Below are 26375 nucleotides of genomic sequence, written 5' to 3'. Positions count from 1 at the left end.
TTCAAATGTTGTCCCAGAGCCTTACAGCTGCATTTTGTCTTCCTGCTGCAGCCTTCTGCCAGCACCTTAAACATCTCCATGGAGGTGAAGCGCACCATGTTGGCCAGAACAGTGAGACACCTCCGTTCGGCGCTTCCCACCTTCGCAGACAGCGACTACCACCTTTGGTTTCAGCAGAGGCTTGTGGCTGTCCTGCCCAGCATTCAGGCCACCATCCTTCAGGACATCCCTCACACCATGTCTTGCAGCTCTTACAAGTCTCTGTGAGTCACAGTCGTCCCTGCTGAGGTTGTTCTACGTTATTTGAGGTTTAAATCATGTCACAGAAGAATATTTCTGCGCAGCAGATGAGCTGCAAAAGGAAGGAACGTGGTGTCATGGTTACAGGAGGAGGCAGAAGACAGTTACTCCCACTCTTCTCACTCATTTGTCTTGCCTGTGCTGGCAAGTCACATTATTTGCCTATTATTTACTTGACCTAGCAGCCCACAGGCTGCTAATTCAGGTAGTAGATGGACTCTGATGTTTTCTTAGCACAAGATATTTGTAGTCCTCCACTTGGACTCACTTTGATACAGGTTTGTTGGAAGCAAACTCCCTAGGCAATCATGCAACCAGGCTTTCATACTACACTTTGATTCTTCTGCAATAATAAGCTGCCCAGGGTGGTGATAGAGTCACCACCCCTGGAGGTGTTCAAGAAACATATGGACATGTGGAATGACTGAAGAGGCAAAGAGCCAGCACAGGGTTTAATATTGCAATCATCAGAGTTGGTCAGAAGAAGGGCAAGGGAAAAGAAAAGAGATGATCCTAAGTGATTGAAGAAATCCCCAGGCACAACTCCCCAGCCCTATGAAGTTGGACTGGATGATCTCTGGAGGTCTCTTCAAACCTCTACCATCCTGTGCCTCTGTGATGCTCAGGTAGCATCTCTGCATTTTGGATGCATGGCCCTCCACAACTGGGGAGGTCCACAAGTGGTGGTCAGGCTCTTCTGCCAAGCAACCAGCAACAGAACAAGGGGACACAGTCTCAAGTTGTGCCAGGAGAGGTCTAGGCTGGATGTTAGGAGGAAGTTCTTCCCAGAGAGAGTGATTGGCATTGGAATGGGCTGCCCAGGGAGGTGGTGGAGGCACCGTCCCTGGGGGTGTTCAAGAAAAGACTGGATGGGGCACTCGGTGCCATGGTCTAGTTGACTGGATAGGGCTGGGTGCTAGGTTGGACTGGATGAGCTTGGAGGTCTCTTCCAACCTGGTTGATTCTATGATTCTATTCTATAATTGGATAGGTCTGGGTGACAGGTTGGATTGGATGACCTTGAAGGTCTCTTCCAACCTAATTGATTCTATGATTCTATGACATGGCACTTCAATCCAAGACCACTAAACTGTGTCCTGATGGTTGAACTTGGTGGTCTTGAAGGCCTTTTCCAACCAAAAGTATTCTATGATCCTATAGATTTACTTTTAGGGCAGCTAAAAAGAACCAGCTTAGAATAATTCCCAAGAGCTGCTCAGCAATTGGTTGTCTCCCAAGAGTCCTTCACTCACTGCAGGTCTCTTTCTCCTGCAGAATTGCTGGGATCAGTGCAGCCTTCTCCCAGATGCCTGCTGCTGCCCAAGAGGATGTGTATAACTACATAGTGGCATTCCTCACCCAGCCATCCCAGCTCACTGGTAATCCACAGCAGCTCAGCTAACTCTCTGTCGCTCTCTGCAAGTCCCACTCTCAGTGGGACAGAGCTAACAGACCTCTTACTTTGCTCAAGGTCTTCCACACTGCTCACTGCAGAGCTGTTTCTTCTCAGAACTCACTCCTGCTCACAGCATGACACTAAAAAGAGGGCAGAGAATGCCACTGGAGAGCTGATGTCAAATCCGTCAGTTGGGCACTTCAAGTCTTTCCGTTGCCTTTGAGATGCTACCTAGGTAGTGATGTGTACTTGAATCTATCTCCTCTGCCCCCTCTTTCTCTGTGCTCTCACCCTAGGTCCTGCTTGCTCCACCCAAGCCACAACCAGAGAGTGGTTATTACACTTCTTTGGAAAGTTCTGCACAGCAGCACCTTACACCCAGCTGGTTTCACTCTACCACCAGCCTTTTGATGCAGTAAGTTTGCAAACAGCCAGGCTTCCTCTGCCCTCAAGAGAAGATGAGCCAGGAAGTCACCCAGATATGGAAGTAACAAAATTCAACTCCTCTGCCTTTCTCCAGTATGCCATTCTGGACCTCCTGACTCCCACCCAGATTGGTGACATGATGGTTCACTCAGACACACTGACCCACATGGATGCAGCAGCCCAGCTCATCCAGTTCTTCCAGAAGAGCAAAGCTGAGGACATTCAGACCATCCTGACACAGTTCACCAAGGCTGCAAGCACGGTAGGCACTTAGCTCAGTTCTCTGCAATCTCTTCTCCCTGTAGATACATTACCAGTTTAAGACATCAGCTGAAAAAAGAGCTTCAGAAATGCTGTATCCCAACAGCAACCCTGGGGCACCTGCAGAGCAGGTCTCATGAGGAGCAGCTGAGGGAACTGGGGTGCTTTAGTCTGGAGAAGAGCAGGCTGAAGGGAGATCTCATTGCTCTCTACAATGAGGTTGGAGTGAGAGGGGGTTGATCTCTTCTCCCAAGTATCAGGGAGAATGAGCAGGAATGGCCTGAAATTGTGCCAGGGGAGGGTTAGGTTGGTGATTAGGAAAAAATCCTCTCCTGCAGGAGTGGTCAGGGATTGGAACAGGCTGCCCAAGGAGGTGGTAGAATCACCACTCCTGGAAGTGTTCCAGAAACATTTGGCCATGGCAGTTTTGGACATGGTTTATTGGCCATGGTGGTGCTGGATTGATGGTTGGACTCAATGACCTTAGAGGTCTCTTCCAACCAAAACAATTTCATGGTTCTACAGCCTGTACACATCAGACCCTTCCAACAGTACAGACTGTGCTCTACAGAGCATTGCTCATCTCCTGTTTGAATTCACCACAATTCTGGCCTAGAAAACCTCTTCAGGAGCTCCCTCCCCAGCAGTTGTGGCTGCCCCAGCAGCAATGTGCTCACCAGACTGTTGTGTTTCAGAGTAAGATCACAGCCCTGCCAAATGATGACATTGCTCGGCTGCTCCTGCTGCAGTACCTGACCAGCACAGCTGAGCTAACAAGGACCTACACTGCTGCTGACTGGAACATCACCTTCCAGAACCAGCTGTGCCTCCTCAGCCCTCTCATCAACCAATCAACCCTTGCCCTCATCGTGCCACAGGATTATGAGTCTTTAGTCACAATGTAAGTCTTCTGGGCCCTGCTGGGATCTCTCTTCAGGCAGCCAACAGGGCAGCATCCATCCCCTTGGAGTGAGGGTGAATGTGAGGCAGCTGATGTGCAGCTGATCACCTGGACCCGACCCTCAGCAACCTCCTCTAGGTGACCCTACTTTCTAGATGTCATAGAATCACAGAGCAGTCAGGGTTGGAAGGGACCACAAGGATCAGCCAGTTCCAACCTTCCTGCCATGGGCAGGGACACCCTACCCTAGAGCAGGCTGCCCACAGCCTCAGCCAGCCTGGCCTGAAACACCTCCAGCCATGGGGCCTCAACCACCTCCCTGGGCAACCCATTCCAGCCTCTCACCACTCTCATGCTCAACAACTTCCTCCTCACATCCAGTCTCAATCTCCCCATCTCCAGCTTTGCTCCATTACCCCCAGTCCTGGCACTCCCTGAGAGCCTAAAAAGTCCCTCCCCAGCTTTTTTGTAGCCCCCTTTAAGATGCTTGAAGGCTACAGAAAGGTCACCTGGAAGCCTCTTCTTCTGCAGCCTGAACAGCCCCAACTCTTTCAGTCTGTCGTCACAGTAGAGCTGCTGCAGCCCTCTGAGCTTCCTCATGGCCCTGCTCTGGACACACTCCAGCATCTCCACATCCCTCTTGTCATAGTGGCTCCAGAACTGGATGCAGTACTCCAGGTGGGGTCTCAGCAGAGTACAGTAGAGGGGGAGAATCACCTCCCTGGCCCTGCTGGCCACACTTCTCCTGATGCAGCCCAGGATCTGGCTGGCCCTCTGGGTTGCAAGTGTCCTTTTCCAGAAGTGCTTTCCAACTCCCACCATGCTGGGATTATGTTGGCCTGGATGGCTCTAGCTCAAGTCATTTTGTTACAGCTTTTATCCATAACTTAGTGACTTTTTCCAGGAGCTCGAGGTGAAGTTGCAGAGTTGGGCCAGTACCAAGCCTAGACCATGGTCCCCAGATGCTATGTGCACAGCAGGGATGGAGTATTAAGTCTCTCAGCAGGAATTTCCATGTGAAGGCAACAAATATTTTGGAGAAGAGACTGTTCTTGCCCAAGGATCTAATTAGAGGGAGTTACAAAGAGTCCATCATGCCATGCATTTCACCCAGGTCCTCTTCCTTGCTCACACAGTGTTTCTGCACTGGACAAGGCTTATGGACACATGGCTGAGCCCTCTCGAAGAGATGTAGCCCTCTGGATTGCACAGAACCTCCAGATCTTGAAAGGTAACACTGGGAAGGCACACAGCTCAGCTGGCTCTGCTGGGATTCTTCTAGGGAAGCAAGGTAGACTGCTTCAAGGAGGCACTAAACCACACCAATACAGACTTGGACACCAAAGCAAGGTGCCCTACTGGGCTGGCCACGTGGAAAAATGCCATCTTGCCCCTGCTACCTCACACCAGGAAGCTCTGTGGACCTCTGGAAGTTCTTCTATGACATATTGTCCTGGAAACCAAAAAAAGGATTAATAGATATCTGGTGCCTTGACCTGATTTGAGGATCCTCATGTTTCTTTCTTCTCTCTCTCTTTATTTCATATTGATTTTGCTATTTCTTTCTCCTGGGAAAAAACCCAAATCCCATCTAACCCAGTGTCCAGCATCCCTTCTAGGGTAGCATTGTGGGTGAGGGAGTTCTGTCAGCAAGGCCACTGCAGGTGCTGTTTCTGAACTTAGAAGACAGTGACAATGTTGTTCTCCTTCTTGGAAGGTACTAAGCAGATCATAGAATCAACCAGGTTGGAAGAGACCTCCAAGCTCAGCCAGCCCAACCTAGCACCCAGCCCTGTCCAATCAACCAGACCATGGCACTAAGTGCCTCAGCCAGGCTTTGCTTGAACACCTCCAGGGATGGTGACTCCACCACCTCCCTGGGCAGCCCATTCCAATGCCAATCACTCTCTCTGCCAACAACTTCCTCCTATCATTCAGCCTGTACCTCCCCTGGCACAACTTGAGACTGTGTCTCCTTGTTCTGTTGCTGGTTGTCTGGCAGAAGATGACACAGGCTCCTTGGAGCACTGAACTCTTCCTAGGGAAGAGTGAAGAAACCCAGCCACCAGAAACTGGTTTTTCCCCTCCTAGTTTTCACTGGTATCCGGGTGATCTGTGGCTCAGAGTTTCCTTGAGCTGGAAGTGACAGTGAGATATATCAGTAAATACAGTCATAGAACTGTTGAAGTTGGAAGGGACCCCGGAGATCAAATCCAATTGCCCACCCAGGACTCACAGCCTCACCACTACTGCCAAGCCACTACCACTAAACCATGTCCCTCAGCACTACATTCAGGCATCTTTTAAACATCTGCAAGGGTGGTGACTCCACCACCTCTTTGGGCAGCCTGTTCCAGTGCTGGAGAGCCTTTACTGGGAAGATTTTTTTTCCTAAACTGGGGAGATTCAGGCTGGATGTCAGAATTTGCCTTTTCACCATTCAAACTATTAAACACAGGAATAAACTCCCAAGGTAGAGAGCTGGAGGTGTTGAAGAAAAGCCTGGATGAGGCACTTAGTGCCATGGTCTAGTTGACTGGATGGGGCTGGGGGATAGGTTGGACTGGATGAGCTTAGAGGTCTCTTCCAACCTGGTTGATTCTATGATTCCCCTACAGTAGAGAGTTTCAAGGCCCAGCCTGACAGGGTGTTGAGCCATCTTGTTTAAACTGTATTCTTATCCTGTAAGGTTGGACTAGATGATCTTTAAGGTCCCTTCCCACCTGATATCCTATGAATATCCAACCTGAACCTCCCTTGGCACAACCTGATGCCATTTCCTCTTGTCCTGTCACTCGTTGCACATGAGATGAGACCAACTCCATCCTGGCTCCAGCCTCCTTTAAGGTAGTTGAAGAGGGTGATGAAGTCTCTCATCTTTCTCTTCTGAAGGCTAAACAACTCCCAGTCCCCTCAGCTGTTCCTTCTGTTTAAAGGCCTTCACCAACTTAGTTGTTCTTAAAATAGGCAGCTGCTCTTTCAGTCAACCAGGATGAGAGTTTCCACCTTGCAGTCAACCAGGATGAGAGTTTGCCATTCTTTAACTATATTGTTTAAAGAGGACATAATGTGGGGAGGTCATTCCCTGAGATTCACTGCATCATCTTCCCATGTAGGTCCAACTGAGCCCACTGCTGAATGGATAGAAGTCACCTGGAAATCCTTCCTCCATCATGCAGCCCTCCAAGAAGTCATAGCAGCTACCAACAACTTAGATCCTGTATGTATGATCTCCACTTGGGTGTCTGGGGCTTTCAGAGATGTTTGGCACTCAACAGAGAGCCTTAGAGGGTTTCATGGCCAGATTTGTAGCAGAATACAACTCTCACTTCTGCTCAGCCACTCTCCAACTGGCAACAGTGTGTGTTTTCACACTACCACAGAATGCATTGGGTTGGAAGGGATCCTCCAAGCACAGCTTGTCCAACCACCCTGCAGTAAGCAGAGATAGCTCCAACTAGACCAAGTAGCTCAAGGCCTCATCAAGTTCGACCTTGAGAGGCTTCAACAACATCACTGGGCAACCTGTTAAAGTATTTCAGTACCCTCAGAGTGAAGAGCTTCCTCCTAATATCCCACCTAAGTCTCCTCTGCTCTGGCCTCAAACTGTTACCCCTTGTCTTATCACCACAGGCTCTTCTACACAGTCCCTTTCCAGATCTCCTGTACCCCTCTTCAGGTGCTGAAAGGTTGCTCTAAGGTCTCTCTGGAGCCATCTCTTCTGCAGACTCCCAGCCAGTCCTCACAGGGAAGGTTCTCCATCCCTCTGATCCTCTTGATGGCCTCTTCTGGACCTGCTCCAGCAGGTCTATGTCCTTCTATTAGGGTGCCAAAAACATGGGCACCCTAATACATGGTTTAGTGCTGACCCTTCAGTGCTGGACTGAAAGTTGGACTGGATGATCTTTGAGGTCTCTTCCAATTAGATATATTATGTGATGTGAAAACTGGACACAGTACTCCAGGTGAGGTCTCACCAGAGCAGAGCTAAGAGGACATGGAAAGAAGCTCCAATTTTGCATGGACACACTCAGGCAGGCAGACCAAAGCTGTATCTCAGCATCTTGAATCTCTGCCCTGTGCTGAAATAGCTTTGCCTGGGATGTGAGAACTAACTCCAGGATAAAAGCAACCCCCTGCAGATCATGAGACACACACAGAATCTGCAAAACAAGAAAGTGTGGCAACCAGGATCTCAGCTAGCTCTGGCAGTGAGGGAATGAGCTCATCTTCAGGGGCTGACAGGAGCACTCCCTAGGCTGAGAGACACAGAGCTGCTTAGTCTGGAGAAGAAGAGACTGAGGAGATCTTAGTGATGTTTAAAAAGATCTGAAGGGTGAGGGGGGCAAGAAGGAGGGACCAAGCTCTTTTTGGTGGTGTTCTGTGACAGGACAAAGGGGCAATGGATGCAAACTGGAAGCTAGGAAGTTCCACCTCAACATGAGGAGGAACTTCTTTGGTGGGAGGGTGACAGAGTCCTGGAACAGGCTGCCCAGAGAGGTTATAGAGTCTCCTTCTCTGGCATCCGATCCAGACCAATCTGGATGCATGCCTGTGTGACTTGCCCTAGGTGATCCTGCTTTGGCATGGGGGTTGGACTTGATGATCTCCAGAGGTCCCTTCCAACCTCTACCATTCCATGATTCTAGGCTAAAGTTCTGGATGTGCTGAGCATCGAGCAGCTGGTGGAATACAGCCTGACTTCTGACGCTCTGGTCAACATCACCACAATGCTGGATGTCCTGAACGCCCTGAGAGGTGACAACCTCCACATTCCAGAGCCTAGAATGAGCCAATTCCTGCTGAAGTTCAATCTGGCTCTGACACAGGTACTGGAATGTCCCTTACAAACACTCCCTTCCCTTTAAAAAGGCCAACATCCTCCAGCACTTCATAGGTGAAAAAGTCCTGCTCGTGGTGCCAGGTAAAACAAGGATGGTGATGAAAGGGAGTCATCACCTCCCTCCTCATGCCACCACACAACAGCTCCTGTGTAACAAGCCATTCCCACTCCCCACAGGAAGGCATTAAGGGCATCAGGAATGCTGAAGTGAGGATGGAAATGCTGACAATGTTCTTCACAGACCTTTCCAAGCACTTCTATAAATTTGCTGATCTTGACTACGAATTCTGGTTCCTGGAGAACCTCAGATTCCTCTTGCCCAGCATAAACATGGACCTGCTGGGGTTAATCCCAGGAGACCTCAGCTTCCCTGCCTACACAGCCATGTGAGTACCCTGTGCTGAGGAGCACTGCCAGCCAAACTCCCACTGCAGGAAAGCTCTGGCAGGGGAAGCAGCCCACATTTTAGCAACTTCTGCTCCCACGTCAGTAAGTGAATTTTAGAGGGACTTGAAAAGAAAAGGTCTCAGGTAGCATTTTCCACATATTCCAGTACTGGACTCTGCTCTACTTGGGTACCTCCACACCCTCCACACATTTTGTTCCCTGCTGCAGGACACCACATGAACTACCTGAAGGGAGGTTGTAGCCAGGTGGGGTTGGGCTCTTCTGCCAGGCAAGCAGCAACAGAACAAGGGGACACAGTCTCAAGTTGTGCCAGGGGAGGTCTAGGCTGGATGTTAGGAGGAAATTCTTGCCAGAGAGACCAACCCCCACCTGGCTACAACCTCCCTTCAGGTAGCTGTAGATAGCAATGAGGTCACCCCTGAGCTTCCTCTCCTCCAGGCTAAACACCCCCAGCTCCCTCAGCCTCTCCTCATAGGGTTTGTGTTCCAAGCCCCTCACCAGCTTCGTCACCCTTCTCTGGACACGTTCCAAGAGCCCAGAATTGGGCATAATATTCCAGATCCAGCCTCACCAGTGCAGAGTAGAGGGGAGGAGAACCTCCCCTGGACCTGCTGGCCACACTCTTCTTTGTGCACCCAGGACACCATTGGCCTTGTTGGCCATGAGGGCACATTGCTGGCTCATAGTAAACTCCTTGTCCCCCAGCACTCCCAGGTCCCCCTCCCCAGAGCTACTTTCCAGCAGGTCACCCTCACCTGTCCTGCTGCAGGAAGCTGTTCCTCCCCAGGCGCAGGACCCTACATTTACCATGCTGAACCCCTACACCAGCCCTCCCATGAGCTACAAAGCCTGCAACTTCTGCATCTCTTGTGATGACCAGTAGTGCTGTGGTGTCTGAGATTGTCACAGTTCATGTTAGCACTTCATTTAGTACCAGGCTCTACAGTCTCAACCTAATGAGAACTCATTTCTTGACCCTTACAGTGTGCAAGGCCTGGACAATGTCTTTCCAGAGCTCCCACTAAACACATCCCACACTGTCTACCTATTCATCAGAAGGATCCTGGAGGCTCAACTTACTTTTTCAGGTACCAGTCTGCTTTCAGGGATGTTCTATGGCACATTAATTGGAGCTATTTGTCACAACAAGGTCTAAAATTTCTGACAACTGTCTTGAGTCAGAAAAAAAATCACTTGCAGGAGCAAGCAGAAGATGAGGAGGCTGCCCAGCAGCCTTTCACTTGTTGGGTTTCACAGGGCCAAGTACTGACTTTCCTCTGAAACACCATCAAGCAACCACAAGACTTGGGCATCTCTTCTCTTCTGTGGTGCCAGGGTGACTCAGGGTGGATATTAGGAAAAAATTTCAGTCCAGAAACAGTTTTCAGGCATTGGAAGAGGCTGCCCAAAGAGGCAGTGGGGTCACCATCCCTAGAGGGACTGAAAAGATGTGGATGTGGTGCTGGGGGACATGGTTTAGTGGTACCCAGAAGCAGCGGTGGGATTGCGAGCTCCAGGTGAGGGGTTGGATGAGATCATCTCAAGGGTCTCTTCTACCCTCAACAGTTCTATGATTCTTTGTATCAGCATCACAGCTCACCCAGACCCACCCTACCAGCAACCCCTGGTAGGTGCCAAAGCAACATGGCAAAGAGCATCTTGCCGTGCCCCAGCCGGCTCCGCAGCCTGGTACCCACAGCTCCCCAAACGCCACCTCCCTTACAGTCCACAGACCTGTCTTTCAGCCACGCTGTGGGAGCACTCAGACAGAGGCTGAGTTAACCACAGCAGGTGACAGACCTCTTGTATCTTCTCAGATCAGGTATTTCCTGGCACATACGACAGCAGCCGAAGCTTCCTGGAACTTATCTTCTACAGGTTTGCACAGTTTGCGCCGTACAGAGACCTCATGGACTTCTACAAGGACTTCAATGGGGTAAGGCCACCTGCAGCTCTCACAGCACAGTTATCACAGTATCACAGTATCACCAAGGTTGGAAGAGACCTCATAGATCAAGGCTAGACCATGGCACCAAGTGCCACGTCCAATCCTGCCTTGAACAGCCCCAGGGACGGCGACTCCACCACCTCCCCAGGCAGCCCATTCCAGTGCCCAATGACTCTCTCAGTGAAGAACTTTCTCCTCACCTCCAGCCTAAATCTCCCCTGGTGCAGCCTGAGGCTGTGTCCTCTCGTTCTGGTGCTGGCCACCTGAGAGAAGAGAGCAACCTCCTCCTGGCCACAACCACCCCTCAGGTAGTTGTAGACAGCAATAAGCTCTCCCCTGAGCCTCCTCTTCTCCAGGCTAACCAATCCCAGCTCCCTCAGCCTCTCCTCGTAGGGCTGTGCTCAAGGCCTCTCCCCAGCCTCGTTGCCCTTCTCTGGACATGCTCAAGCATCTCAATGATCAACACCTTGCCAACAATCTGGAGCTGCCTTTTGCTCCTGCTGTGACTTCAGTGACTCCAAAACACTCTCTGAAGTGTTTTTACTACAAACTGCAGACACAAGCCCACAGCTCTGATGCTCTTACCTTTGTTTCTGCCCACACTGATGCTCCAAGGCTACAAACCAAGGCAAACTGGTGTAAGAATCTCACAACATATTTTCTTGCAAGGTTTCCACACTCAGCAATGTGCAAAGTATCAAAAGTTTTGAGTGTGGGTTTTTTTTCCCCCACAATCTGAACTTGCAGGAGATTTTATCTTCTTCCACAGCTATCCCCAAGGGAAGATCATAGGATGTCAGGGGTTGGAAGGGACCCAGAGAGATCATTGAGTCCAACCTCCCTACCAGAGCAGGACCACACTATCTAACACAGATCACAGAGGAACACAGCCAGACAGGCTTTGAAAGTCTCCAGAGAAGGAGACTCCACAACCTCTCTGGGAAGCCTGTGACCCTTACAGTAAAGAAGTTCCTCCTTGTGTCGAGGCAGAACCTCTTCTGCTGCAATCATTTCATCTGGAAAAGACTTTCAAGATCAAGCCCAACCATTAATCTAACACTACCAAGTCTCCAGCACCACATCTACACAGATTTGAAACCCCTTCAAGGAAAGGGACTCCACCACTGCCATGAGCAGCCTGAGCCAGGCCTTAGACAACCAGTCTAGGGTAGAAATCATTCCTCATCTCCAACCCAAACCTCCCCTGGGGCAACTTGGGGCCATCTCCTCTCATTCTACCACTTGTTCCTTGGGACACCTTACCAATATCCACCTCACTCTATCCTCCTTCCAGGGACTTGTAGAGAGCCAGAAGGTCTCCCCTCAGCCTCCTCTTCTCCAGGCTGAACAACCTCAGCTCCCTCAGCCACTCATCAGATGATGTTCACCAAAGAATCAGGAGGACTTCCTCCAGATCTTCAGTATGAAGTGCAGTTGATGATTGTTCCACACATTTTATGGCAGTGTAGCACTCCAGCAGGGACACTTCCTAGCCCAACATTTTCCCCTCCACTGCAGGAGTCATTGCCACTCAGGTTTTTAGTACAGCAGTGGAGTTAAGTGACTTGCAAAGAGAACAGAACGGCTACTACTTGACTTAGCTGTGACAGCTGATGATGGGCATTACCTTCAGCCTTCTGTGTCAGGACATAATCCTCCAGCACAGTGGAGGTATTCAGGTGGCTTTAGGGCTCTGATGAGTCATTGTCAGTCAGAAACATCAACAATGAACTATGCAGGTGGCTGAGGACTGTCACGTCTGGAGTTCTGTGTTCAGTTCTGAGCCCCCCAGTTCGAGAGGGACATAGAACTGCTTGAGAGAGTCCAGTGCAGAGCCACAAAGATGATGAAGGGAATGGAACATCTCTCGTACAAGGAGAGCCTGAGGGAGCTGGGGCTCTGCTGCTTGGAGAAGAGGAGGCTGAGATGTAACCACACCAATGTTTATAGAGATGCAAAGGGTGAGTGCCAGGAGACCTTAGCCAGGCTCTGCCGGGTGATGCCCAAGGACAGGACAAGGGGCAGTGGGTGGCAGCTGAGGCATAGGAAGTCTCATTTAAACATGAGGAGGGATTTTTTTCTCTATGAGGGTGACAGAGCACTGGAACAGGCTGCCCAGGGGGGTTGTGGAGCCTCCCTCTCTGGAGATGTTCAAAACCCACCTCTGTGATCTGGTCTAGGAGATCCTGCTCTGGCAGTGGGGCTGGACTGGATGAGGTTTGAAGGTCCCTTCCAGCCCCTGTGATTCTGTGATTACTGAACAAGCAAACAGCTTCCTAAGTATTCTTTCTGCTGTGTTCTCCTCACCAGTATGAAGTTCTGGAGCTGCTGTCTGCCAGCCAAATAGGAGAGATGGCAGTAGCCAGCAGTGCCCTCCGGGAGGAGCGCCTTGCTGTGCAGGTACTGCTGGAGATGGAGAAGCGCTCCCGGGAGGAGCTGACTGACTTCATACAGGGGCTGAACGCTGCAGCAGCAGAGGTATGCCAAAAGCTCTCATGCCACAGAACAGAGAGACACACAGTTCCAGGAGCTGGGACACCCCTGCTATGAACACAGGCTGAGGAAGTTGGGGTTGCTCAGCCTAGAGAAGATAAGATTCTGGGAGGACATTATAGCTGCCTTCCAATAGCTAAAGGTATCCTACAAGAAGGGCTGCAGAAGGACTTTTCATAAGTGTGCCTAGCAATAGGACAAGGGAGAATGGTTTTAAGCTGAGGGAGAGCAGGTTTAGACTAGACTGGAGCTTAGGAAGAAGTTCTTCAGCATAAGGGTGGTGAAACTCCAGAATAGGTTGCCCTATGAGGTTGTGGATTACTTCTCTTTGGGGGTGTTCAAGACCAAGTTGAATGAAGCCTTGGGCAGCTGAGTCTAGTTGATAGACAGAACAAGGGGACACAGTCTCAAGTTGTGCTGGGGAAGGTCTAGGCTGGATGTTAGGAGGAAGTTGTTGGCAGAGAGAGTGATTGGCATTGGAATGGGCTGCCCAGGGAGGTGGTGGAGTCAGCATCCCTGGAGGTGTTGAAGAAAAGCCTGGGTGAGGCACTTAGTGCCATGTTCTGGTTGATTGGCCAGGGCTGGGTGCTAGGTTGGACTGGATGATCAGCTTTCCTGAAAGCTCTGCATCACATGATGGGGAGCAGAAGAAACCTCTTGCCAGAGGCAGCTTAATGTACCTGTGGGAAGCAGGAATTGCTAAAATCATATTTTTCCCTGTACTGGTTGTGTTCCCAGAGGGATCTCACTGTTCTCCCTGACCCCTGGACTCGGCAGCTGCTCTTCAATTTGCTTTTTAAGTCTTTGCCACTCAGCACCTTCACAGCCAAGGAATACTCCTTCTGGTTTGGTTCAGAGCTGCAGCTCTTCCTGCCAGCTCTCAGTGCCAACCATCTGCAGCTCCTGCCTCTGGATATTGACTGCCAGTCTCATCAAAACCTGTGAGTCACGGGCTGCCAGCTTCCCTGAGGGTGCCCAAGCTCTCCCTATCCCATCATACCACCAGGGTTGCTTTCCCCAGGCTGACTCCTTACTGCTTTCAGCACACTGAGCTTTACAACAGTTTTGCATCACAGAATGCTTTGGGTTGGAAGAGACTTTAAAGATCATCTAGTTCTAACCCCCCTGCCATGGGCAGAGACATCAGCCAAAAGCATTCACCAGAGCAGCATAACATGTCCAACTATTCCTTCACTTCATTGTTCAAGTTGTTACAGAGGGAACAAGGAGGGGAAAAAAGAACAGTTTGATTTAGACCAGATTAAGCACCTGCCTAGTTGGGGGTGTCCCTGCTGACTGCAGAGGGGCTGGTCTAGATGACCTCTAGAGGTCCCTTCCAACCCAAAGCATTCTATGATTTCAGTTTTACCAACACAAGCCCTTTCAGCTCATGTTTCCTGTGGACCTCAAGATGTCTGGCCCACAACCTACTTCTGCTCTTGTGTTGACAGAGTGCAAGCAATGGGCAGAGCATATGAGCACTACACAGAGGAGCAGAGGCTCTCCATCCACCACAGAATACACACCTTCCTGATGGCTCACCTTACCACTCAGGGTAAAAGCACTCACACACACTTCTCCAAAGCTTTTCTTCTCCTCCTGTTGAAGATTTTCATCCTTGTGCTTAGCAAATATTTTCTAGGTTGCAATCTTCTAAGCCCAAAAGTCTACACAAGCAGAGCCAAAAGGGAGCTGTGCAAACCATCTGTGAAGTCCACTAGGGCCTTGCTATCACTGCTCATTTCAGATGTTAAGCCTCTAGGTGCTGCAAGTGATGGATAATGGTGCAGAAGTCCTAACACAAATCAGACAGGGAACAAATAAGATGCTCTCTGATGCCCTGTGCTTGCTTCCCTCACTCTAACACCCTGCTGCACACAGCTGAGGTGGATCTGATGTTCCTCCTGTTCCCATCACAAGACAGGCTTTGTTTGCAAGCTAACCAAGAGCTCAGGAAGCTGCTGACTGCTTTACTGACTGTGGGTTCCTCTGCCTTTCAGGTGCCACCTGCTCCCCAAGTGCAAACAGCAGTGCATGGATAGCTGCCAACTTTGGCTCCTTCAGTGCCTATGCCACTCTGAATGACTTCTCTTCCCTCAACCCAAATTTCAATGGGGTAGGTCATGTACTAATGCTTGATGCATCTGAGCACTGGCAGCCCCTCTCTACAGAACCTTAGCTGATCCATAACTTCTGCCACAGTGATCTCTGTTACAAATACACATCTCCATGTTCCTTCTCAGATGTCAGCCCTGGAAAAGCTGTCACCAGCTCAGCTGGCACAGCTAACACTGGAAACAGGGGCTCTGGCTGATGAAATCAGTGTGATCAGCATCATGGACAACCTCTGCACACCATCAGCCCTTGCAGAGTTCTTTGCCACGCTGAACAACATGGCATCGGTAACTTCCCTCACTGGGCTCCAAAGCTCTCCCACCCAAACCCTGCAGCCACTTGAATCAACACCTGCTGAGCTCTGATACTCAAACCCCAGCCCTGATAGGCTTATCCCACAGCTCCACTCGGGGGAACCTGCCTGAGACAGCTCAAATCCTGGTTCTTAAAGGCCTGGGGGTTGTAGCAACCTTCTGGCTCCATGTCCAGACATCAGGCTATTCTTCCTCCAAGGGCCTGCACACAGCCATAGCTGGATGTGATGGGAAGAGAGGAAAGTGTAGCTCAGAGCAAACAGACCCACTCAGAGACAAGCACTGGGAACTCTCTCCAGGAATTCCCTGCTTGGATTCTTCACTTGGTGCCACAGAGCCAGTCACCCTAATTCCCACATGTGAAGGGAGAGAGAGCAAAAAGTCCTGATCTGGGGAAGGCCATAGCTGGATGTGATGGGAAAAGAGGAAAGTGTAGCTCAGAGCAAACAGACCCACTCAAGGACAAGCACTGGGAACTCTCTCCAGGAATTCCCTGCTTGGATTCTTGGTGCCACAGAGCCAGTCACCCTAATTCCCACATGTGAAGGGAGAGAGAGCAAAAAGTCCTGATCTGGGGAAGGCCATAGCTGGATGTGATGGGAAGAGAGGAAAGTGTAGCTCAGAGCAAACAGACCCACTCAAGGACAAGCACTGGGAACTCTCTCCAGGAATTCCCTGCTTGGATTCTTGGTGCCACAGAGCCAGTCACCCTAATTCCCACACGTGAAGGGAGAGAGAGCAAAATGTCCTGATCTGGGAAAGGCTCAGCATGGCTTGGGGGAGCACAGTTAATGGTTGGACTCAATGATCTTGAAGGTCTTTTCCAGCCTAAAAGATGTGTCTGCTGAATGACATGACAAAGCTGGGAAGGTGTTGTGTGACTGCAGGTGGAGCTTCAGAGCAGCGACCTTGCCCATCTCCTGCTGAGCAGAGCCTTGCAGCAGATCGCTCCTACTCTTCCCAAAATGAAAGCTGCTGGAGTCGCCTCCTGGTTTCAAGACACCCTGCAGAACGTGTTGCATGCAGTGGATGAGCTGACTGTGGCTGAGCTACCTGTCAATATTTCCTGTGACTCCTATCAGCAAGTGTGAGCCATCTGTTCCAGCCTCATTTAGCTTCACCCAGCGCTTCTATTGACTCACGCCGCGTATGGCTCCCTGGCAATACATTCCCATCCTCAGAGAATCACAGGCTGAGTTGGAAGGGACCTGGAAGATCAGCTAATTCCAGCCCTCCTCCTACATACTCCTACAGCAGAGTGTAATGCTCCTGCTGAAAAAGCTCAACAGAACACTCAGCATTTCCAGGGCAGCTTCATACACTGAAACTCAACAAGTTCTTAATTGGAGCAGTCTTGGCAATGCTGTGGCTTTTATCTTAAGCAACTGCATTGAAGAGAGAGCATAAAGTCTCTAGAAGGGCCTTCCAGTATTTGAAGTGGGCTACAGGAGAGCTGGAAAGGGACTTTTCACAAAGGCTTACAGCGACAGGATGAGGGGTGATGGCTTCAAACTAGGAGAAGCTGGATTTAGATTTGATATTAGGAAAAGTTAGTCCCCAGGAGGGTGGTGAGACACTGGAACAGGCTGCTCAGAGAAGTTGTGGAGGCTTCAAGTCTGGAAGCATCCAAAGCCAGGTTGGATGAGGCCTTGAGCAACCTGGTCTAGTGGAAGGAATTTCTGCCCATAGCAGGAACTGGATGATCTTTAAGGTCCTTTCCAACCCAAACCATTCTGTGACTCTGATAAAACGACCTTACCACAGAGGTAGGCTCTCTTCAGTTTGCTCTGAAGATGCTTTGCATTTGCACCTTAAGACTCTCTCTGCTTGCAATAACTCATAGTAATGAAAGCTGTTGACATCTTTCTAACAGAAAAGTTTTTGTTCTTGGACAATTCTGACTTTGTTGTGTTAAAATCCTTCCTTTGACCACCCCGACGTTCCCTCCTGCAGGATGAAGGGCTTCAACAAAATCTATGCTGCCATCCCCACAGTGAACATCCCTCATGTGTTTGGATTCTGTAAGAACTTCTTGTCATCCAAAGTGAAACCAGGTAACCCTCCTTGAGAACCCTTTGACAGACTCCCACAACACTCCTGACTTGAGATAGCAGCAGAAGGTCCTGCAGCAATGTCTGAGATCACAGCACGCTTTAGGCTGGAAGGACCTTTGAAGATCATCCAGTCCAACCCCCCCTGCAGTCAGCAGAGACATGTGCAGCTCAAGCAGGTTGCTCAGAGCCCCAGACAGCCTGCCTTCTTCATGGCAAGAAAGGCAAAAGGCAGCTTATTGCTGATCTGAAACTGTGTTCTCCTTTCACTGACCTGTGTTTTGGATGGCTCCCTAGGACCTTAGAATCATAGAATCAACCAGGTTGGAAGAGACCTCCAAGCTCACCCAGCCCAACCTAGCACCCAGCTCTGTCCAATCAACCAGACCATGGCACTAAGTGCCTCACTCAGGCTTTTCTTCAACACCTCCAGGGATGCTGACTCCACCACCTCCCTGGGCAGCCCATTCCAATGCCAATCACTCTCTGCCAATAACTTGCTCCTAACATCCAGCCTAGACCTCCCCTGGCACAACTTGAGACTCTGTCCCCTTGTTCTATTGCTGGTTGCCTGGCAGAAGAGACCAACCCCACCTGGCTACAACTTCCCTTCAGCTAGTTGTAGAAGTGACCTTCAGCCACTGCAAGCCTCAACATCAGATTGTCCAACACTGTTAAAGGAGAACAAGCCTAAATTCAGACCACAAACCAAAAACTCTGCTCTCCCTTATGCCAATCTGAACTAAAAGTATTCCCCTCTCTGCAAAGGTTTGCTAGGATTTTGCAGGAGTGACTAGAGTTTCCAGGCAGAAGGTCAGGAGGAATATGTTTGCCCTGGAATTCCCAGGATAGCCCTGCAAAAGGGGTTCTTTACCTGGTGAGCAAAGCCACTGCACACACAGGGTCAAGCTCTTTGCTTCATTTGGGCTCTGCACAATCAGCTGCTGGGTGAGAAATCCCACAGCCACCCCCTGCCCCGAGCTCAAACAGCAGCAGTTTCTGCACAGCACAAGTGCAAAAGGCACTCCCATATGGCTGGGGACAGGATGTGACACCACACCAACCTCTGCACACAAGCTCCAGCCACTCCCTGGCTCCTTACACTAAGAGGGTCCCACACTGGCATTGTCATTCTCCTCCTAGAGGGGTGGCAGTTGGTATTCAAATCCCCACAGGTTCTGGAGGGGACACCTCAATGGCTTCATCTTTGCCCAAAGCTGCCTCTGGTTTCTCTCCAGGAGCCACAGGAAGACATCAGCTACAGAAGCTGAGAGAATTTTACTCTCTGTAGATACTGCTGAGTCCTGTTACTGGTTATTTCAACCTCTGAGCTCATCCCATTCTGCAGTCTCAAGGACCTTCCATCTTTGCCCTGCTGCTTCCAGACCAGTTCATTTTAAGCTTATTCAGCCTACAAGTCTTTAACTCCATCCTGCCAACACCACCAGCTACAGAAGCTGAGAAAACTTTACTCTCTTTAGAAACTGCTGACTTCCTGTGTCCTGTTTCTGGTTATTTCAACCTCTCAGCTCATCCCATTCTGTAGTCTCAAGGACCTTCCATCCTTATGCTGCTTATTCACCCTAAAAACTTTAACTCCATCCTTCTGACACCACCAGTGTCATTACTTTTCCAGGTGCTGCATGTGGCAGTGCAACTCAAAGCACCCAGAAGTGGCTGGAAGTAAACCTTGGGAACTTTAGCAAATATGCTGAGTATCAGGACTTAGTCACCTGGAACCAGCACTTTGTGGGAGTGAGTAGTTGTCATCTTTCCCCCCTCACCCTCTATTAGCATTCCCATGGCAGTGTTCCACCACAGAACACATTCCTGTGCTGGCACCTGCAAGGCCTTTAAGCTCCATACAGCATGGAAAAAGGATTTGACAAGTGCTGTGGATATTCCAAGCCTTGCAGATCTGTCCTAAGCCCTTCTGGGAGCACCAGATTTAACAGATCACTCTCACACCGCTTACAATGGCTTGCTGACTGCTTTGTGTCCCTCTTGCACAGATGGATGTTTTGGACAAGCTGTCCCCCTCACAGCTGGCATCCCTGACACTGTCATCTGGTGCCATTAATGAGGAAGAGGAGATGTGTCAGATCCTTGCTAAACTACACAAGAAGCCAGCAGAGGAAATCTATCAGTATTTAGACCAGTTCAACAGAGAGGCAGCCCAGGTAGGGGTATTAGCACTTCAAGTCCAGTAGCAAGTCCATGCAGTGTGGACTTCAGCTACCCAGGATCCTAGAATCATCCTGAAAGATGGGTTCTGAGCTGTTGTCTCAAAGTATGGACAGCTTCAACAAAGCAAGAGCATGTTGCTTTGTTGAAGCAACATGGCCCAGAATGTTCAAGACTTAGTGGCTGGCTGATGCTCAAGGCAACACCAAGGTTGCACCAAGGAGAACTACAGAGCCTCATGAGCTGTGGCCCTGCAGAGGAAGCTGATCCTCACAGCCACTTCTTAACTGAGACATGCACCTGCCTGTGCTTTCATAGAATCAACCAGGTTGGAAGATATCCCCAAGATCCAGTCCATCCTATCCAGCCCATCCAGTCCAAGCTAGCACCCAGCCCTATCCAATCAACTAGACCACGGCACTAAGTGCCCCATCCAGGCTTTGAGTGGTCACAAGAGGCCACAGCCCTCAGGGATCAGTGGCAGAGTGTCCATTCCAACTGGAATCTCCCCAGGATAAACTTGTACCTATTATTCCTTGTCTTTCCCATGTGAAAATTGAGTCTCCATCATCCTGGTAGCCACCCTTTATGTACTGGTATGTGGTAATAAGGTCTCCCAAGCAAGGTGTGCAAAACAGGCCTGGATGAGGCACTTAGTGCCATGGTCTAGTTGATAGGACAGAGCTGGGTGCTAGGTTGGACTGGATGACCCCAGAGGTCTCTTCCAACCTGGTTGATTCTTTGATTCTCCATTCAGGGGACGGCATTGGCTGCCTACATGGCAGGATCCCCTAAGATGCATCTTCCCTTCTCTAGGGCTTGCACTGGGGTCCCTCCCTTCTCACCAAAGCTCACCACCTCTCCCTTTCAGCTGGCAACAACCACTATAAAGAACAACAACGTGAGGAAAAAGATGCTCACCCAGTTCACAGCAGACATTGAGGCAGAACTTCCAGCTTTCAGCCCAGCTGAGTGGACTCATTTGCTCACAAGACTCGCTCCACTGCTGCCAAGTGCTGGCAAGGAGGACACCAACTTCTTGCTGTCCCACATTTCTGGCTGTGACAGTTTCAGGGCTCTGTAAGTACACAAGGGAAGCATCCTCTCTAATGCCTACAAAAGGAAAAACAAAGGAGGTTGTGAGGAGAGAGCAAGAGTAGCAGCGTGCTAGAAAACATCTGTGCAAGAGAGAAAGAAGCACTTGGAGAAATGCTCTGGCAGGTAACAAGGACCAGATCTCTGCTCCTTGGAGTAAAACCCTTGGAATGAAACCCTACAGAAGCCAAGAAAATCATTTTCTAGTAACTTGTATTAAACAGATTGGATTTGCTTAGAAAATAGTGCAACTCACAGCAGGAAGATGAGGAATTATCAGGAAGAAGAGCCAAGAGGAAATATCCTGGGTAATGAACCAGCTTAAGCTGAGAAATAAAGGGCAGCCCTTGGAAGGAAACCACTCAGACAGTCATGTCTGGGCCAGGCCAAGCAGGGAAGACCACACTGCCAACAGCAGTCCTGCTCTGCCCCAGGAAAGATGCAGGAAAACAAACAGCAGGGCCCAGAATAGACATTTCCAGTCAGAATACCCCTTTGCTGGCACAACTCTCTCCTCAAGGGCTGGTGTGGCATGGCTCTGCCTTCTGTATCTGCAAAGGACTTGTGTGTCTATAGCAAATGGTTCAGACTGAGCAGCTGACGTGGGCTACTCAGAAAGCACTCTGAGATTAATTTGGCAGCACTGGGAGTGAGGTCAATTACCCACTTCAGGAGCTGTTCAGGGGTTAATGGACTCGTGAAGCACACAAAGAGATCCCTAAGGGAGGCTCTAAGGTCTCCAAGGACTTCTGACAGGAGCCAAGACAAACATCTGCACAGAGTTAATCCTGCCCTGGGGCACAGATCTCTCAAGCCCTGCCCTTGTCACACACAGATCACAGCCAGCCAGAGATGAAGCAACCCATAATTTCCTAACAATTAAGCTATCCTTCCTCCTCTGCCCTGTCATTTTGTGGAGCTCTGTTCATCCTGCAGTTAACATCTCTCCCATCTGCAGCATCATGGCAGCAGCTGGAGAGCAGGAATTAAACCTCTCCCGTGTGGTTTGCCTCCACAGAGTGTCCTCCTTGAGCCAGGCATATGTGTCCCTGTCACCCACAAACCAGCAAGGCATCTGCAGTGCCCTGCTGACCTTCCTGGAAAGCCAACACACCCTGACAGGTAAGGAGAGCCAACAACAAGGGTCTACAAGAAAGCTGGGGAGGGACTGTCGACAAAGGCTTGTAGTGACAGGATGAGGGGCAATGGATTTGAGCTGGAAGAGGGGAGATGGAGACTGGAGGTTAGGAAGAATTTCGTTACAGTCAGGGTAGTGAGACACTGGAACAGACTGCCCAGGGAGGCCATGGATGTCCCCTCCCTGGGGGTGTTCAAAACCAGGTTGGGCAGGACCTCGAGCAACCTGCTCTAGTGGGAGCTGTCCCTGCCCCTGGCAGAGAAGCTGTAAGGAGATGATCTTTAAGGCCCCTTCCAACCCAAACTATTGTGTGGTTCCTGGGCACTCCAGCAAACCAGGAGTGATGCTCTCTTGCTCTGTGCTGCAGGTTCTGCCTGTGCTTCGGGGCAGGAAACAAGCCTGGACTGGCTGCAGAAGAACTTGGGGGCGTTCACAGCCAGTGCTCATTATGAGGACTTCACCAGACTCCTGACAGATTTCAGTGGGGTCAGTTTGGTTTTGGTCTCAGATCTGAGACCTTTGCCTTTGCTCAGGTTTAGCCTCCTGCTCTGCTACAGCTCTGCATGCACAATGCTGAGCACACTCCTAGGTGATCTGATTCAGCTAACAGGCATTGCCCCAGCCACAGCAGAGCTCTGCTTCCCAGCTGGGGAATCCAGACAACTCTGTGGCTGAGGTCTCTGCTTGTCAGCAAGATTTTAGTCCACTCTGATGGTGCTCTGTTGGTTTTGTAGTTCAGTGTAAGGGACAACCTCACAGCCACCCAGCTCGCCCACGTGTTCTTTGACCCTGGAGTTCTGGATGATACCAACATGGTTGAAACTCTCTTGGACTCCCTGGAGAACAGGCCAGCTCTGGACATCTCTGCCTTTGTTGCTGAGTTTGTGGCCACTGCTTCTCAGGTGAGACACCAACCTTTGCTGTAGGTTTGGAGGGAGACAGCACTCTTGGAGGTGTTGTTTGAGCACACAGTGGACTGCGACATCATCTGCAGGAACTGCTCAGGCTTCAGCCCACGTGGACTTAGATAGAGGGCATCTCCCCTGAGCTGTTCAATGTTTTAGTACACCCAGGCCTACACATCTGCTACAGCAAGAGGTGGTTGAGGTCCCATCCTTGCAGACTTTCCAGGCCAAACTCGACAGAGCCCTGAGCAGCCTGATGTAGTCAGGGGCGTCAGACAAGATGACCTTCAAGGGTCCCTTCCAAGCACTTAGTGATTCTGTGGAGCAAGTTCTGCTCCCAGCTGACCTGTGCTGTCCCTGGCTTTGTTTTGCAGCAAGGTTTCCCATCCCTGGAGAACGTGCAGGTCCGAGATGCTATGTTCAGGATGATCTTTCACAGACTCCGAGGCCAGTTCCCTACTTTTGGTGCCTCCCAGTATAAGGACTGGTTCCAGAACAAGCTTAGCTTGTGGCTGGGCAGCATAAATGCCTCTGCCCTTGCAGCTATCCCCAGGAACATACCTTGCAGGATATACCAAATCATGTGAGTATTCCTTTGCCTGCATTCCCTTCAGCTTCTCCTCTCACTTCAGCTCTTGCACAGGAGAACTCCTATGGCCCTGCTTGAGCCTGTCTGAACAGAGACAAAATTGCACCTTAGAACCACAGAATGGTGGGGGTTGGAAGGGACCTCTGGAGATCACCCAGCCCAACCTCCTTGCCAAAGCAGGGTCACCTAAGGCAGGTCACACAGGAAGGCATCCAGGTGGGTCTTGAAAGTTTCCAGAGAAGGAGACTCCACAGCTTCTTTGGGCAGCCTGCTCCAGGGCTCTGTCACACTCACAGCAAAGAAGTTTTTCCTCACGTTGGGGTGGAGCTTCCTGGGTCCCAGTTTGTGTCCATTGCCCCTTGTCCTATCACAGGACATCACTGAAAAGAGCCTGCCCCCACCCTTCAGGTACTTATATACATCAGTAAGATCTCCTCTCAGCCTTCCCTTCTCCAGGTTAAACAGCCACAGGTCTCTCAGCCTTTCCCCACCAGACAGTCTCTCAAGAGGCTCCAGTCTCTCAACCATCCTTATAGCCCCCACTGGACTCTCTCCAGCAGTTCCCTTTCCATCTTAAAATGGGATGCCCAGACCTGGACCCAGTTCTCCAGATGTAGGTCTCACCAGGGCAAAGCAGAGGGCTCTAAACATCCCAGGCTCTCCCTTCCTTCCCGTTTTCACTCCCAGCAGCTCCACTCTCTGACAGGTTCTGTCATCGCCATCCAGCTGTAACTTTGCCACAATGATGCTTGTTCAACAACGCAAGTTCATCTGAAGGAATCTGACTACCAGTGAGAAAACAAGCCACAGGCTGCAGGGATGTCCTGTGCCATCATGTCACAAACTCCTGCTGACTTCAGTCACCAAACCCAGGGCTTTGCTGCTGCCCTCAGTCTGCTGTTTTCCTTTCTCTTGCAGAATGAGTGGCTTAGAAGGCAGCTTCCAGCAGATGTCCCCTGCTAGCAAGCAAGATGTCTACAGCTTTGCCAAGGGCTTCCTGTCTGCTCAGGCCTCTCAAGGAGGTATGTTGAAGGTGTTCTGCACTCTCTCACCCCTCTGACTTCCTTCCATCTCTATCAGAGGCAGTAACAAAATTATGGGATGCTGGGCACTTACCCATCAAAAAGATGATCCCATTAAAACTAGCAGAGGTCATAGAATCAACCAGGTTGGAAGAGACCTCCAAGATCATCCAGGCCAACCTAGCACCCAGCCCTATCCAGGTAACCAGACCATGGCACTAAGTCTTTTCTTGAACACCTCCAGGGATGGTGCCTCCACCACCTCCCTGGGCAGCCCATTCCAATGCCAATCACTCTTTCTGCCAACAACTTCCTCCTAACATCCAGCCTAGACCTCCCCTGGCACAACTTGAGACTGTAGACAGCAGTGAGGTCTGCCCTGAGCCTCCTCTTCTCCAGGCTGCACACCCCCAGCTCCCTCAGCCTCTCCTCACAGGGCTGTGCTCCAGGCCCCTCACCAGCTTTGTTGCCCTTCTCTGGACACCTTCCAGCACCTCAACATCTCTCTTGAATTGAGGAGCCCAGAACTGGACACAGCACTCAAGGTGTGGCCTGACCAGTGTTGATTACAGGGGCAGAATAACCTCCCTTGTCCTGCTGGCCACACTGTTCCTGATGCAGGCCAGGATGCCACTGGCTCTCCTGCCCACCTGGGCACACTGCTGGCTCATGTTCAGCTACTATCTACCAGCACCCCCAGGTCCCTTATGCTCTATAGCAAGGGGAACAAAGTGTCTGCAGAAGCAGCTGTGTTCCTCCTCAAGGCAAGGAGAGGCTCTGGTGTTAATCCTTGCCCCTCACTGCAGTGACAAGCCACCAGCTCACAACTGGACCATGCCTGGTACCTCTCTCTGGCTGCCACTACCACAGTATCTGAGACTTCTAACATTTTTATCCCTATGGCTTTGCCAAAAAGAGTTTCCTTACCAGCTGCTGACAGGTCTGAAGGTGCACAGGGTCACTTCAGTGCTGTGGGCATTTTCAGGGGCACCTAGACATCTTGGGTACCACAGAATCACAGTATGGTAGGAGTTAGAAGGGACCTGTGAAGATCATCCAGTTCAATCCCCTTTCCAAAGCAGCTTCACCTAGGTCACACAGGGACATGTCCAGCCAAGCTCTGAATCTCTCTAGGGATGGAGACTCCAACACCTCTCTGGGCAGCCTGTTCCAGTGCTCCAACACCCTTAAGTGTTTAGATGGAACTTCCTATGTTCCAGCTTGTGTTCCTTATCCCTTGTCCTGTCACTGGGCACCTCTGAACAAAGTCTGGTCCCATTTTTCTGACACCCACCCTTGAAGTACTGATCAGCACTGATGAGACCCCCCACACCAGTCTGCTCTTTTCCAAACCAGAAAGCCCCAATCCTCTCAGTCTTCCTTCACAAGAGAGATGTTCCTGACCTTGTAGCCCCTTGCTGTGCCCTCTCTAGCAAGCCCCTGTCCTTCTTGAACTGGGCAGGCCAGAACTGGACCCAGTACTCCAGATGTGGCCTCACCAGGGGTAGCTCCTGAATCAGCACACTCATGCTGTTCCCCCAGGAGGAGCAGAGGAGTGCACCACTGCTTCTACCACCCTTCAATTATGCTTTGTTTAAAAGGCAGCCCCTGCACTGAGAACACCCAGGGAAGCTTGGGGTGGCTACGGACAAACCTGGGCTCCTTCAGCTCCTTGGCTACCTACAGAGACCTGACTGAGCTGAACAGAGACTTCACCACTGTGAGTACCTCTGCGAGACAGAGCCCAGCACAAGGCTCAGGCCCTGCCCTACCACAGCTAAGTTCTGGCTGCATAAGGCAAGGGCAGGAATCTAAACATTTGATCTCACAGGTTGATGCTGTGGCAGGACTCAGCCTACAGCAGCTGGCAGCTTACACCCTGGCCAGTGATGTCCTGCGGGACTTGGACAAGGCAGGAAAGGTCTTCAGCTCTCTGAGCTCTCACACCCTTGGGGACTTCATGGATGCATTCAATGTGGCTGCAAA

This window comes from Pogoniulus pusillus, chromosome 13 (genome assembly GCF_015220805.1).
Source record: "Pogoniulus pusillus isolate bPogPus1 chromosome 13, bPogPus1.pri, whole genome shotgun sequence".
NCBI lineage: Eukaryota > Metazoa > Chordata > Aves > Piciformes > Lybiidae > Pogoniulus > Pogoniulus pusillus.
Note: the sequence above shows the minus strand (reverse complement) of the source record.